Source organism: Protopterus annectens, chromosome 5.part1, assembly GCF_019279795.1.
Source record: "Protopterus annectens isolate FY-2018-M chromosome 5.part1, PAN1.0, whole genome shotgun sequence".
Classification (NCBI taxonomy): Eukaryota; Metazoa; Chordata; order Ceratodontiformes; family Protopteridae; genus Protopterus; species Protopterus annectens.
In genome coordinates, this window is record NC_056736.1 from 66,787,284 (window position 1) to 66,804,565 (window position 17,282).

Here is a 17,282-nt window from a genome sequence, read left to right on the forward strand (position 1 = left end):
AGCAACAAAACACAATTTGTTGTAATAAGGGGGGTTGCTACATTTCCCAGCCTGTACGGGGCTACTGTTCTTCTGCCCTACTCACTACTCATAATCCAAAATGAGAGCAGGTGTACATAATGAAGCTTGCAACCTCTCAGTTAAGGAACTTAATGTACTATGCACGCGTCTTCTTTTTTTCGCATTCTACCCGTTATATACCCCCTTGTCCAAGTGCTGTATCATATTTACTCCACCGCCTGAAAGCGGATTCCTACAGAACTTAGTAAGGTCATTATCATGGTGTAGTTCTAAACTTCAGGTCCTAACATGCCTATTCAAGGGGGTTTGGATGAAGTTTAGGTCCAGACATATCTGTTCAGCGGGGTTTGAATGAATCCTCTTGCCGCATTTAGTTGCCTTTATAATGACAGTTCAGTTATGTCTTCATGAGACTCTAAGGTATAGCCAACCAAGTCAGAAAGGATAGAGACAGTATATCGAGGAGGAGATGTTTTTAGTAGGAAGGGGATGTGTCAAACAACACTGTATTGCAAATGCCTCACTTTTACTACATATTATTTTACTGCTGTTGGCTTTAGCTGGTTCTCAATGACTTTGTTCAGACAACTTATTTCAGTATGGAGGTTGTTTGTTTTCATTTATGAAAATGGCTTTCACTTAATAGGATTGTCTAGTTTTACCTATGGTCTTAGTTATTCTAGTTTGGATGTTGTGCAGCCGTGGACGTGACAGATTTCTTATTTTTAATTTTAACTCTTTTTCTAAGGTGGTTCTAATTCACAGCTGGAAGGAATAATAAATGGTGATGGACAATGATAATCCAAACTGGGATAAGGGAAGGCAATATCTTCCTGCAAAATGTTTTTTAAAACTTGCTTAGTCTTTTAGGTGTTCAGTAACTTATATTTAGTGAAGTCTATATCAATAATCAGCAATAATCCCAGTAAACAAATGTAAAATAAATAAAATAATAAAATAAAACCATTCTGTTTTTTTTTTTTTTCATTTTAGCTGCTTGTTTATTTGAATGCAGCACTGGACAGCATGACCATATAGATGGTGTTGACTTTGGAACTTTGTCATCATCTTCTTTGTATTGCCTGCACCCCTGGTACAACACTGAGTTGCCAATGACTGGAGAGGCAAACTCAGGCCAAGCTCTGGATCAGCTGTGGTTATGCACACTGAGCAAGTCAGACAGAGAGAGAGGGTGTGCTGTCCTGTAAAGGTGGCTGTGATCAGTCAGCCTACATATCTTCTAAGCAGAGTGGAAAAGGAAAAAGAGTGACAGCTGGCAAACACTTTGAAGGAGCTTTCAAAAAGTTCCCAACTGTGCACACACAGAGTAAATATTCTGCCATAGTGTCTTACCATGGGTCCATGAGGAAATGGTTTTACTTTTCCATGGCTTGGAACATTTACATCTCATGTAAAATCTGGAAGTGCTGACTTAATGGAATGTGAGATTGATCTGCAAAAATAAAAATATTAAGTCAGCAGCAAATACAGTATATCTGTAGAATAGACATGGAGCAGACAAGAGGCACACTGTAAACAAGCATAGTTGCTGGATACATTTGAGTTAAGTTCTAAAGTACGAGAATTCATGTTGTAAACATTTGAGTTAAAGTACCAAGAAATCTCAGTTTATTATTGGTGTCAATAAGAGTAACGACAGACTAAAACCAGAAAAACAAAAAAACAAAAAACCACGGACTTGACTGACAAGAGATTTATTAAAATGAACAAATGTAACGAAAAATCAAATATCAGATAAGCGCTTTCATTTGGCGCCTGCCAAACTTTTTCAAACAGTTATCACATCACTTCCTGTAAGCTAAATAGTATTAATCGGTGATGTAAGCAATTAAAAATTCAAACTATTAAAGAAACAGCACGTTACCCTTGAAGTGAACCAGTTTTCTATATGTAAACAAATGACAAATAGATAATGAATGAATATATTTGTATAAAAAGACAACGTATTGTGTACGCATGTATTCAAAACCTGTATGGCAAATATGTATATATAAAACTAATAGTATAAATCACATATATCAAAGCAGTACATTTAATAATTTTACTTTTGTTCTTATACTAATGCAATTAATATATATATCCACACAAAGCTTAACTAAAGAAAACGAGAAGTGCGTACATGGAGTGTATATACCTTGTCAATAAACCCTTTTGTCAAACACAAGCAATCGCTGACTCAAAATTCTTTCATTGCAGCAGTTCTTAGTATAAGTACAAAAAGTATACAATGTATACTGAATGTTACTTTTACTTCTTGTATTGCACTTAGTATACTCATCGCTAAAAAGATAAGTGTTGTAGTTTGTCTTAAATAAGACGAAGTAATAAAACACCAGCATGAGAAGAAATTTGGTGTGATGATAATAACATCACAATAATGATGGTGTGTAGTGTGATAATTATGAGAAAAAAATACAATAAATATGCAATAAACATATCGAAATGACCTGAAAGTACTATTTATAAATAACTATATACAAATATAAATATAAATAATACAATATATAATATCAAATATATAGTAAATTAAAAATATTAAAATTGATTAATAAATTTATATTTATAATATTAAATATCCATATATAATATACCAATAAGTGTACATAAAATATATAATAAGTTTATCTCAAAAGTGCTTTTAACTTTAAAATACTGGCTATAGATGTTGCGTTATTCAAGCCTGGCCAGTTATGTGCATTTAGTTTTAATTGCCATTCAAGTTCAAGCCTTTCTAGCAGTAGTTGCCATGCACCACCTCTAATATCTACCTTTAGGACGTCCAGAACCACAAATTTAAAATTATGGGATGTGTTTATGCTGATGTGTTTTGCTAAAGCATTAAATTCATTTCCGTCTTGCATAGCTCTTATGTGTTCACCTATACGCTCTTTGAACTTCCTTTCCATTTTTCCTATATAAAACAAGGTACAGTTGCAACATAAAGCACAATATACAATTTTTTCACTGTTGCAACTCGCTTTTTCCTTTAAACGAATCTTGGTGCCATTTATCATTACTTTGTTTCAAACACATAGGAACAGTATATACATCTACCACATCTAAATGTTTTACCATATTTTGTACTTACTTTATGTTCCAAACATTTTTTCAAATTCATACCCTTTCTGTATACTATAGATGGAGTAAAGTCAAAATGGTAATGTAATGATGGATCAGCCACAATGAGCTGCCAATTTTTCTTTATAATATTATTTATAAAACCACTATCTGAGTTGAAAGTGGTAATAAAGCTCTTAGTAAAATTTTTAACTTCTGCAGTAGTTGATGTTCCAGTCCTGTTTTGAATAATGTTAACAGATAATCTTGAATACTGATTTCACTATCAGAATTTCCTGTGATATTTGTACCCAATATGTTAGAAGTGGCCATGGCAACCTGGTTGAGTAAAGGTATAAAATGTAAATTATCTCGTTTAGTTACTACTTCATACATAATGCTGTTTATCAATTTATCTGGATATCCTCTATTTCTGAACATTTCACATAAATTTGAGCATTCAACTATGAAATCATCTCTTTTACTAATCATTCTGGAGGCCCTAACAAATTGTCCTTTTAAAACAGCTTGTTTTTGAGTATAGGGGTGGCAACTGTTAAAATGCAGGAAACTATTACTATAAGTCTTTTTACGATATATTTTAGATGTGAATTCTCCTTTTATAGTGTTTTTTTCCAGTAATACATCCAAATAGGCTATAGAACTAACATTTGTTGTTGCTGTAAATTTTTAAAAAGTAGTTGTTGAATTAATGTATATTAAAAACTCTTGTAATTTCTCACAATTTCCACACCATAAAATAAATATATCATCGAAAAAGCGCAAATAAGTTTTGCAATAGTTAAAGAATAATGAGTTAAAGATGTATTTTTTCTCCCACATGTGCATTACTATATTTGCATAAAGTCCTCCACATGGGGACCCCATGGCTACTCCGTCATTTTGTAAATATATATTGTTGTTAAAAAATATAAAATTATTTCTTAAAACAATATGTAAAAGTTGATCAAATAAATTAATTCTGGTTTGAATTAAACGCTTTTCGTGTAAAAATAAATTAAACCAATCCATCCCTATATCGTGTGGAGTAATGGAATACAAATCTTTAACATCAACTGTAACAAAAATGTCATTTTCGCTATATTCAGTAGAACCAATAGTTGACAAAAAATCCCATGAATCTTTCAATAAATATTTTTCAACGTATATATAAGTTTTTAAATTACTGTCAATGAATTTTGCTATTGGATTGGTTATCGAACCCTGTGCATCCACAATTGGTCTAAATGGAGGTTCGTTTAAATCTTTATGAATTTTTGGGACTCCAAACATGGTTGGAGTCCTGGGATAACAAACATTCATATAATTAAACTCATCAATGTTAATATTTCCATCAATTAATAAATCATAAATAATACCTCTAATACGTCTGTAAGCTCCATTTAATTCATTTATTGAGCTCAATGTGTATGTGTTAGTGTTTAAAATATTTTCTAGTGCTTTATTATAATCATAAGTGTTGAATATTGTCATCCCACCTCCCTTATCTGGTTTGATTAATGTAATATTTTTTGTATCCATTAAGGTGTTTAAGGTATTATGTTCAAGTTTAGTTAAATTATAACTTTTATTCTTTGTACCAAATACTTCAAAGGTACGGAAATCAAGTTCACACATTTTTTCAAATGTTTCCAATGTGGGATGCAAAGGAGGATTATAAGAACTAGAAACATAAAATGGTCTCATTACATGCTCAGTGTTATGGAACAATAAACTTAAATTTCATTTCCTAACGAATATTTTCAGATCAATAATAGAATGTACAATATTCATATTTTTGCTTGGAATAAAGGTTTGACCTCGTGAAAGCAAATCACAAATACTGTGGTCAAAAGTAAAGTCTGAATAATTGTATACAGTAAAATCTCTAGAAATGTTAGTATACATAATGGGCCTCCTGGTAAATGACGTTTCGCTCACTAATGTCCTCTCCATTGGCCCCTGTTGTAATTGTTTCTCCCTCTGGAAAAAGTTCCACGAGTATAAGTTTGGTTCTGTGACCCCCAGTTCTTTTTCTGGTTTTGGTGTTGAAAAGTTTGTTGACGTTGTATTTGTCTTTCGGATCTCCGCAGTGGTGGAAATATTTCTATTTCTAAAAAAGTACTATCCTCGAATTCACACTCATCTCCAATAGTGTTCAAGTTGATGTTATTATCATTTCCACTGTCATGAGATGTCAATTTTGTCCCCCATTGTTGAGAAATAGGAGGTGGGGGATAAGCCGTGCCTTGCCCATAAGAATTGAGGTCACGGTCTAATTTTTTGAGCTTTCTATCTTTTATTATTTTCATTTTTTCATCAATAGATTTGAAAATTCATTGGTAATCAAAATCATTACTAGTGAAAGCTGAATCATTTTTTACTGCTACATTCAATTCATTAGCTTAGTATTTCGAGGAGGAGATGTTTTTAGTAGGAAGAGGATGTGTCAAACAATACTGTATTGCAAATGCCTCACTTTTGCTACATATTATTTTACTGCTGTTTGCTTTAGCTGGTTCTCAATGACTTTGTTCAGACAACTTATTTCAGTATGGAGGTTGTTTGTTTTCATTTATGAAAATGGCTTTCACTTAATAGGATTGTCTAGTTTTACCTATGGTCTTAGTTATTCTAGTTTGGATGTTGTGCAGCCTTGGACGTGACAGATTTCTTATTTTTAGTTTTAACTCTTTTTCCAAGGTGGTTCTACTTCACAGCTGGAAGGAATAATAAATGGTGATGGACAATGATAATCCAAACTGGGATAAGGGAAGGTAATAGCTTCCCGCAAAATGTTTTTTAAAACTTGCTTAGTCTTTTAGGTGTTCAGTAACTTATATTTAGTTAAGTCTATATCAGTAATCAGCAATAATCCCAGTAAACAAATGTAAAATAAATAAAATAATAAAATAAAACCATTCTGTTTTTTTTTTTTTCATTTTTAGCTGCTTGTTTATTTGAATGCAGCACTGGACAGCATGACCATATAGATGGTGTTGACTTTGGAACTTTGTCATCATCTTCTTTGTATTGCCTGCACCCCTGGTACAACACTGAGTTGCCAATGACTGGAGAGACTAACTCAGGCCAAGCTCTGGATCAGCTGTGGTTATGCACACTGAGCAAGTCAGACAGAGAGAGAGGGTGTGCTGTCCTGTAAAGGTGGCTGTGATCAGTCAGCCTACATATCTTCTAAGCAGAGTGGAAAAGGAAAAAGAGTGACAGCTGGCAAACACTCTGAAGGAGCTTTCAAAAAGTTCCCAACTGTGCACACACAGAGTAAACATTCTGCCATAGTGTCTTACCATGGGTCCATGAGGAAATGGTTTTACTTTTCCATGGCTTGGAACATTTACATCTCATGTAAAATCTGGAAGTGCTGACTTAATGGAATGTGAGATTGATCTGCAAAAATAAAAATATTAAGTCAGCAGCAAATACAGTATATCTGTAGAATAGACATGGAGCAGACAAGAGGCACACTGTAAGCAAGCATAGTTGCTGGATACATTTGAGTTAAGTTCTAAAGTATGAGAATTCATGTTGTAAACATTTGAGTTAAAGTACCAAGAAATCTCAGTTTATTATTGGTGTCAGTAGAAGATGGTATATGATTTAAAAAAGACATTCAGTGCCTGCAATTTTTCAAGCGTTATTAAAGGTTATTGACTGCAAATTAACTTGTACATGATTTTATTAAGAAAAGCAGTTTTTAAAGAAGGTGCACATACCTAGGCAGGTGACTTGCTGCTGCAGAAGGTTTATGCAGAACAAATATCTGAATACATCCCTGCATGAGCATGCATGGAAGCCATGTCACCCACATAAATATTTGTTTTTGCAAGGTTCTAGTCCCCACCCTACATCTTAGAAATAAAACAAAATAAATAAATAAATACTTCCACCTTTTCAGAAAAAAAGGCTTTCCTTGACATGGCCTTGCTTGCTAAGTAAGATTACATAAAATGTGAATGCTGTGTACCCAAATCTTGTGCTGCTACATGAGGATGCAGACATTGGCTGACTAGTAGTCTGAGCACTTGCTTTAGTGCTCACTTCACCACTAGTGACTAATACCCCAGTGCCTGCAGTAACACTGCAATTGTACCCAGACAGTGTTGTGTCCCCTGTTCCCCTCAAGTTATGCTCATCAACAAAACAGCAAGATGCTCAAACTCCCCAAATGAGGTAACTGCCTCCCTTATCTACAGAGAACAGAATACCCTTTTCTGGGAGAGACCTATGACCTCTGATTTGGATGTTGATTTACATTCCAGTTGGTTTACACTCAAGCAACAAAACCAATCCAGTGTACACCAGAGATCACGGTCATTTGTAGCTAAGAAAACAGTATCATCTGCAAACAGTGATGCTTCATTCCTCAAATAGTATGAGTAGATACTCTGCAAACCTGAGCTGTACTTTGAGATCCAGTCTGCGAGGATCAAAACAGGAGGTGAGATGGGAAAATGTTTTTAATCTAATGCTGAGAATGCAGCCAAAACTCAAGTTATTCAAACACAGAGAATGAATGACCTGCATCTGTGGCCCTGGAAACCTATTGCATCACTTTCCCTGAGACCCTCTGTATCTCGTGGTCAAATGTCTTAGTTCTTTGGTGTCACATAACACTTTTTTAATCTTGTTTGCTACCCATATGACATCACAATTAACTTAAAAATATGCATGTTATCTTAAAAAGACAGCTCCTGCTCTCCAAGCACTAATCTTCTCATAAATGCCCAGTGATATATCTCCTATTAAAAAGAATCTCCAGATAGCGCCGTTACTCCATTCTTCTTAAATTGATGCTATTATATCATGCAGCATATTTCTTCTTCATTTCTCCTCTTCAGAGCATTTGTTCACAGAATAAGAGGCTAACTTACTTTATTATTTGTTTGTATCAATTACTTCTTAAACCCATCAGTGCTTGCATGAGTGTTACCATGCCATTACAAACAAAGAAATTCAGTATCATCTTCTCTACCAGCTTGAACCTTTATTTCATTATGACTTAATCCAGTTAAAGACCTTTACATGTTCTTGAAGTTTGTTATATTCTTCTTTTCTTCTTCTTCATCTTTTAGCAAGCTGTCACTGCTTCCATCTGACACACTACCAGTCCTCTGTCAACATCAAGCAAATGTGCACAACATATTCCTCACGGACAGTATGATACTGCATGACTAGTTATACTTGAATAATCTCTGGATGATACAGTGGTACAGGGAGTAGCAATGTCACCTCACAGCAGGGGGTTCTATGGTTCACTTCTTGGCTGGAGGCCTTCAATGTGGAATCTGCATGCCCTCTCTGTATTTATGTGAGTTCTCCACTGTTGTCCCATATTCCAAAGACATGCAGTAGATTGCTGATTCTGAATTGCCTGTAGGTGTGCACGTGATATGGAAGAAAGGCCTGAAAATCTACTTCTGTTGTATATTAAACATTATGGATGGTAGTGCCTGTTCATGTTACCTGCTTCAGCTGTGAGCCACGTTATCCCTGTACTTACGATAACAATCAATAAGACTGTCAGTATAAAGTGTTAATCATTCTGTGTCATCTTGAGACTAGCTTCGGAATATCCACTTCGACTGATGCAGGAACAGTCTTTCCTCTCGGACCTTCACTGTACCCTTTTGAAAATCTCAGAGAAGACTGGCTCAGTAACATGAATGATGTTTGTTATGAATTGCCTGACAGAACAAATTACCATTGACAATGATCTACCTTTCCTTTAGAAAAAAATTAAAGTCTTTTAAAGGTAAATGGCCTAAAACACTTTGTATCTGTTCCCCAACATTCAGCAACAAATGGGTTAGCAGAACAATTTATCCAAATATTTATTAAAAGAGTCAAAGATCTGAGATGCGATCACCAGCCAGGGTAGCTCAAAATGTATACATTTCTCTTAGCATGTCAGAATACAGTGCATTCAATATTCATTCCAAGAAATTTTGTTTATAAATCAGAACTTGAGGCCCAGCATGGATCTATTGACAACTGAAATTTGCTTATATCAATGAGACACCAGACAGAAATGTCTCCACAGGACAGTATGTTTTATCACATCCATTAATACTAGTAAACCAGTACATTTCCAGATGATGGAGGATCAGCGATCACCTGCTTTATGGCATTTGTTTCTGTATATTCAGTTTATTTTTTACATTATTTGATGTGCCATTGTTCACTGCCTTGTGTTTCACCATTTATTAAATATTTTCCTATGTTTCTTTGTTCATTGTCATTGTTCACTACATAGTTTGCTTAGTTTTTTTTTTTATGCCATTTTTTTACAAACAAGATACAGACTTATTTTTACTGTCTTCCATTTTGTGTTGGAGTTTTTTTTTCCCTTCTGCCTGTGGTGCAAATGGACTCTTTTCAGTGGACATTCCTCCTTATCAAAGTAAATTAATATAGTAAGCAAACAGAAAATATCAGGTAAACAAAGCAGGTCATACTCTGTGTTATGCAGAACCTGTAATTTATTCAGTCAGTATAGGAAGAAATACATGGAGGTGGTATACATACCAACTCTGAAGGGCTCAGCTACAATAGAGTGTAACAGCAGCTGTAATGTGAATGATCTTTGACAGAGAGCTGATGATAATAACCATATCCAAAGATGGGTGGATGACTGGAACTGTGCCTAGAGATTTATGGATGACAGTCATATCAAAAGAAGGATGCATGACCATAACCATACCCAAAGAAGGAAGGAAGGCTGGCCATACCAATGCCCACAGTAGGATGGAATGGTGCAAGATATATCTCAGTAGGGATGAATGACCAGTACCAGGTCTAGAGATGGCTTGATGACCATTTGAATTCTCCATACTTCAAAGCTATAGGTGCTACAGAAGTAGAACCCCAGATGAAGGCTGTGCTTTGAAATTGAATTCACTCCTTGGAACTATCCAGTCACTAATCCAAGCCAAGTAGGCCCCAGAGAAGCAGTTCAGAATATCTAAGCAGACCTCATGGGGACTGATCCTGTAAGGTAGAAATATTTTATTTTTAATTTTATTCATTTGTTAATTGCGTATGTGAATGTTTTTCTGAAGCAGGAAAAAAAAAAAAACAGAAGGGGAAATTTGTGTAGACATGGAGAGAAAATGCAAACTCTACATTGGCAGTGACCAGAGGTTAGGACTGAACCTCAAACACCGGAGCTGTAAAACAAAATATATGTCACCTTGCTATATTTTATAAACTGCAGCACTGATATTTGGTAATAAGCTAAAATACTACTGGTTTATAGGACACTATTGATAGCTGCTGTTTGGCATTGTACTTAGCTCAGTCACATGGAACATAACATAAAATACATAAACTTAAGTATACTGAACACTGGGGAAGCTCATACAAATTCTAATACTTTCATCTCTGCAAGTTGATTTTTAACTTTTACTGTAATTATGGTCAGTGGTTGATGCACATTTACATTATATAGTGCTACATGTTGTTAAGTATTATGTTACCTGCAGTATTTTATGGTTTACCATTGAAATGTTGCCGTGCAATTGCACAGCTATAAAGTATTCGAACAACAGATGTTCGAATACTTTATATGTGTGCAGGTTACATGAGCGAATGTCATTTTTGCGAATGGACTGTGCATTTGCAAATATAACATTCGCTCATGTAAAGGCATCGCGGTACAGTGCGGTTAGGGAAATACATCCCTTTCTTCACTGTTTTGCGATCTCGGAGTTGGAATATTAAGTTAGGGGGGTGCAGGGGGGCTTGCCCCCCTGCATAAACAGGCTGTTAGGTTAGCTAGTTAGGGAGTTATGGGAAGGGTGGGATTGCTGTTAAGTGCTGAAAATGTTGTGATTGACATTTTCGGCATTAACAGCTATTTTGCGACATTGGGGACGTTCAGTAATATGTACTTTCGGCGAAACACTTCGCTAATAAGTACACTTTTTTTTAAATTTTGAGATTATGATAGTAAACCATACTATATATATATATATATATATATATATATATATATATATATATATATATATATATCAGTATACAGAGCTGCTGTAGTTGAGTTTACCACTTCACTATTAACTGCTGATCATTGCGCCTTTCCAGAAGTTGGAAGTTTGGTGCAATATCTAGCTGCTTGTTGTTTGCTCTAAATGATTTAGAAAACTCCCTTTCTGTTTCATAATATGAACGATTTTGCTCTAAATTATTTAGAAAACTCCCTTTCTGTTTGATGATATGAACGAACATGTGTGCATATTTAAACTAACTGCTTTTTTTGGAGTCCCCATCCTTTTCTGTTGATGTTTGTACCCTTTTAATCCATTTGCTCCCTTATGTGGGATTGGAAATATTCTTCTGTGTCTGTTACAACAGATGAGCCCTCTGCCTTCAGGTACAAAGTATCTTGTAGCATCTTCCTAAGTGATAGTGCATTAGCCCACTAGACCACTCAACTCTTCTAATACTTAGCAACATATGATTTTGCCATCCCACTTGACTAACTGTAAGAACTGGGAAGTGGACATCATATATGCAGTCAGGGGCAGAATTTTTTTTAGCTAGATACGGAGAAGGGAATCCTAACTTGGTGGAGCAAGGTTAATGTCACAGACATTACCTTCTGTGACACTGGCATGTTCATGTCCACCTGCTACCCTATTGTAGCCTGTTTTTGCATAACAGTCCTCCCCACTGGGATGGGCAAGCTGACATAAACTGCTTAACACCAACATCTTATCCAGGCTTCTCTTGCACCACAGCTATTATTTGAACTCAGGTCATACGGTCATACAGGTTACAGTCAGGCTTCCAGCCGTCTACACCATGGAAACTGGGCTAAATTAACTGTTTTGATATAACAGCAACAGCTTCCCATAAGGTACAACACAGTGCTTGTTTCAGAGAAAATAAAGAGGACTGTACAAACATTTATTTCTTGATGAATTAGATATCAAACTGATTTTTATTTTATAGGGTATTACTTTATTATTATGTACTGCTAAGGGTGTAAAAATAAGTTATTGAGTGTGATGCCCCAACACTGGCCCAGTAATCAAGGAGTCTCAATCCTCATCACTGGCAACAGTAGGGGATGTACACATTGTGAAGATGACAAATATACACACAGTAAAGTGCAATTTCCCTTAAGAACAAACAGAGATCACAGTCAGTCTGGGACTGGTTTCTCCCTCTTTCTCCAGATCCCCAATAAGACTCCCCAGTGGCACAGCTATAGAGCTGAGATCTTAGCTGACTGGCCAAGTTAAGACCTCCAGCACCCTCTCTCTCCAACCAGTGCTTTGTGTTCCTGCCCAAGTAGTTAACACACACACACACACACACACACACACACACACACACACACACACACACACACACACACACACATGTGCGCACACACATGCACACACACACACTTTAAGATTTGATTTATACACACACACACACACACCTGGGAAAGGCTTGCACAGGTTTACTAGCTATGTCTCCTTCTGCCTGGACTATATGGTAGGTTTCACTACCACCAGCCAGCTCCTTATTAGCTATTTTAAGGCCCATAGTATAGGGTGTCCAATCGTACTGTGTAATGTTACTATTAATCCAAATGGTAGTTTGACCAAGTGCCAAGGCTATTAGGAGTGCCCCACAGTGTCACCAAATAGATATGCAAGTACTCTTAAGAGCTTAAATATGTCTCACAGATATCTGTCACAATGATAGGTTTAAATATATTTAATAATAAATAATAAAAGAACAAGACAATATTCAGTAAGTAATCAGTTACAGTTACATCAGAGTTCAAAATCACTGGAAATATTTAAAACAATACTGCAGGACAGTCTCAAATAAATAAAGAAAACATCTAAACTATACTTTTGCTATATTTCTGTCTGAATCTAAAAGAGTTACTATACCCAAAAAACTTACAGAACAACAAGGAAGCAGATGTGGTGAATGGATGTTTCTAGGTCAAAGACAAAATATAAAGTGCCCCCTCTCTCTCTCTGAGAGTTCTTAAATTAATATCTCAAATATTGCTGCTGAGATACTTGCAGGATGACATCACATTTGTAATCTGTCTATCCCAGGTGAAAACCACCATTGCTAGAAACTGCCAGCATTTTAGCATCTCCCTGTGAAAAATACATATCTCTCAGATCTTTGCAACTGCTGGAAGACATAAAGCAATAAAACACTTACAAAACAATAAGAAAGCACCTTAGTTCTAGATATCCTGTCTCCTTGCTGCATTGAAATGGACTTTTATAGCATAGTCATTAAACAATTTAATTTCAACTATTTTCTTGAAGTTTTGCAAGTTAACCCTCTATGTTCTAGTTCCCTTTGTTAAAACATATACATTTTTTTATTTTTATTTATTTCTATACTATACATTATGTACATTTACACAGGTACAATAGTTTATATACATTGCTGTTCTAATCCAACAGGGTACGCTGTGGTCACACATCTAGGCTCAGTATTGTACTAACCCTGTTCAACACACACTTCTATACCAGAAGTTTACTATACAGTACACATAAAATAAAGTTTTAATACATTTGTAAGACAAGCATATGAATCATGTTGATATTCACAAATGACATATGGTTATTTGCAAAATTCCAGATAACTGGGCTGGCAGTATTTCTTTTTGTGACACCTCGTTAAAAACAAATTAAACTTGTCTGGGAGTTAGAAAAGTTCATTGTATTATAGACTGACACTCCAATCTACATTTTCCTAAGGACAAGTAGGTGGTAGACAAAAGGCACAAAACCTAATGCGCATGCAGATTTGTAGGTGAAGCATGGTGTTATGAGTGGTTATAGTGTACATCAGCAATGTGCAGCATGGCAACTGAAAAAAATGGAAAGGAAGAAGGCTGTTACATAGTCACATGGAACAAAAAAGAAGGCACACCAGCAACTCTAGTAATTACATGTAATTACATATGGTCTGCAAATACCACGTAACAGTGGCAAGATTTGTATACAGCAGAGAAGTTGTAAAGAAAAAAAGGCATACAACTCTTGCATAAGATAATGAAATATTTTCTAGAAACAGGTATCAGCACAGAAAACTGCATTAGCAGAACTTAAAAATGGTCACGTTGTGTATACAGCAGGACTGCCTTCAGTAGTGCTTTCAACTGGCAAGGAGGAAATGAAGGTTTAGAATAAACAACACATCAAACCGCAGGTAGCCAACAACAACACAAAGCATGTAAAAGCACTGTAACACCACAGAGGCCGATCCAAGATTCAGTCACAGTGGTTCTGTGCAACGCACTTGTGGTATATGCAGCTATGTCACTATAGCAAAGCACACTTGTGGTATAGGCAGCTATGTCACTATAGCAAAGCACACTTGTGGTATATGCAGCTATGTCACTATAGCAAAGCACAATTGTGGTATATGCAGCTATGTCACTACACCATATCAACTCCATGCAAACATGCAGTCTAGCAATGCATAGTAACAGGCTGGCAATGTATGAAACTAAGCAGTAAAAACAGTAAGCTTATTTGTCTTAAACATATCCAGTAATATAATTTTATTCGACAACCAACTATCTAACTAAACCGCAACAGTCAACACTTTCATTCAGTGAACAAACCTCTTCAAAGCTATGTGACATCACATGAATAATATGAGCCCTTCAGCTAGTCAGATGAATTTCTTTTAACTAATGAGAGATAAGTCATATCAAAGACGCTGACTATGCAATACTATAAATAAGACATAGCTATAAAAACATGTAAGAAATTGACAAAAGTAAATTTAAAGCATGATGCACATGATCAAAATAATTTGTGAAAGAAGATTAATAAAAATTAAGTTATAATCAATGTTTTAAATGTCTACCATTATAAACATTTAAATCTTGAAATCTAAATTTAAAAAACCCACTGGCTATGTCCCTGTGCTAACCCTGACTGAAAACACTACCCCCTCCCTGTTTCTTGCCTCTAAATACCACACTTACTGATACCAGCCACTTCCTTATTTTGAATCCTCTATACATTTTACCTATTCTCTCTTTCATCTTTAACATTGGCAATTTTAGTGGCACTTTCTTTTCCTGCTTACCTGAAATTTCTGTTTTTAACCAGCTGTTTCATTTATAGTTGTTAATTATGATTTTAGGTTGTCTAGTCTGTTTCTGTTTTTCTCTTTTACTCTTTTAGTATTACTCATGCTTACCATTGTATCATTTTGTACTTTTGCTTGCTATTGTCTTTTTTATTGTTAATGTTTGCTTACTGCCTGTATTTTGGAGCTTTTCTCCCCGGGCCTCTACTGAAAATGGATATATGTCCAGCTAGACTAGCCCGGTCAACAAATGTAAAATAAATAAATAATAAATAAAATCTTGAGTGTCTTGTAGAGCCCAAACTATTTTCAAGCATTAAATACATTTATTTATGTTTCCCCCTCTAACATCCTTGCAAATTTGTTCTAAAGGACAGGAATAACTTTTTTATTAATACAAACATTAAAATGTCTATTAATGTACATCATTATTCATATTTTTTCTTCTTGAGCAAATACCTGTATTTGTAAGTTCTTGATCTGATTTTCTTATTTGTTTTTCCTGCGTAAAATGTATTGCAGTAGAAACAGTCACATAAATTACATTTTAGGAAGTACAGGTGTATTGAATAATGGGACCAAAAGTTCTCCCCAAAGTATGTTTGAAATAATATGGACAATTGCTTTCATACTTGCATTGAGAACAGAATTCAGTGCCACGAGCCCTAGGCTTTTTACTGCTAATGTTTTTTTTATGGCTTACCTAAACAATTAGTTTCATTATCAAGTATGTTCTTTAGGTTAGCATTTTATTTACCATAAATGGAAAAAAGCAGGAGATCGCCACACAGTCTATAGAATCTCTTTGATCCATAGCAGAATAAATCAAGTATTTTTAATGACATTTTTACTGTATTTGACTGCGTACTGCATGTAAGGATTTTTGCTGAATTTCTCTTTGCATTCTCACTACACTGAGTATATGAAACTTTTCTCTCTGAAATTACTGCACTAAGAAATATATATTTCGAGACAGAAATCTTAAGTCCATTGAAGAAGACAAGTTCAGATTTTCTGTTATAGCTTTCCAATTCTAGACTAGTAAAAGCTGATGCTTAGATAGTGTCAAATGCAATTATATTCTGGAAATATTTAACTGCAAACTTTGTGGAGAGCTGAGGAACAATATGAATGCAGACAATTACAGGTGCTCCAAGTAATCCAGGAGGTGTGGAACTCAAGAGAAATTAGGCTCTGTCAACTGTTCTCTTGTCCAAAAGAAAATATTTTTCTTCTCAGACAGATGAGATGATCTATTGCCTTTTGGCATTATTTAAGAGCTATATCACTCACTGTACACAAAATTATTAAACTGTTTGGAGTTGAGTGGTGGTAGTTTGCAGGATTCTGCCATTTATATAGTAATGCTGTATCTTAGTTAATGTTCTGTCCCTATGCATCTTTAATTTGGAATCTGTATGTTCTAATGTTTAAAATGTGTTATGACACACACATATACTGAACTGTTCACATGATTGGCATCTTGGCTGTGGATGAAAACGGTCCCAGGAGCAGCCCATCTACCCAGTTAACAAAGACAAATAAATAAATAGTTACAATCCATCCACCATATAGAGGCTTTAGAGCCTTGAAGTTTGGATAGAGTATAGACCCCCTTGTGCTGATATCATAGATCTTTGTGATATGCAGATATATAGACCCCCTTGTGCTGATATCATAGATCTTTGTGAGATGCAGATATATAGACCCCCCTTGGGCTGATATCATAGATCTTTGTGAGAAAGCAGGTGTATAGACCCCCTTGTGCTGATATCATAGATCTTTGTAAATTGACAAGAGAACATTTGAAAATGGTGAGAAAAAAGAAATGATATCGTGACCATTTAGGAGCTATTTATTTATTTTATTTTATTTATTTTACATTTGTTGACTGGGCTAGTCCACCTGGATATATGTCCATTTTCAGCAGAGGCCCGGGAAGAAAAGCTCCACATGCAAACATTAGTAAGAACAGGTACAAATTAAGCAGGTATATAGTGTATACATCAAAACACATTAGATATTAACTACAAAACAGAAGATGAGAAGTAAAAAGTGTGTTTTGTTAAGAGTTTCTTAAAGCTAAA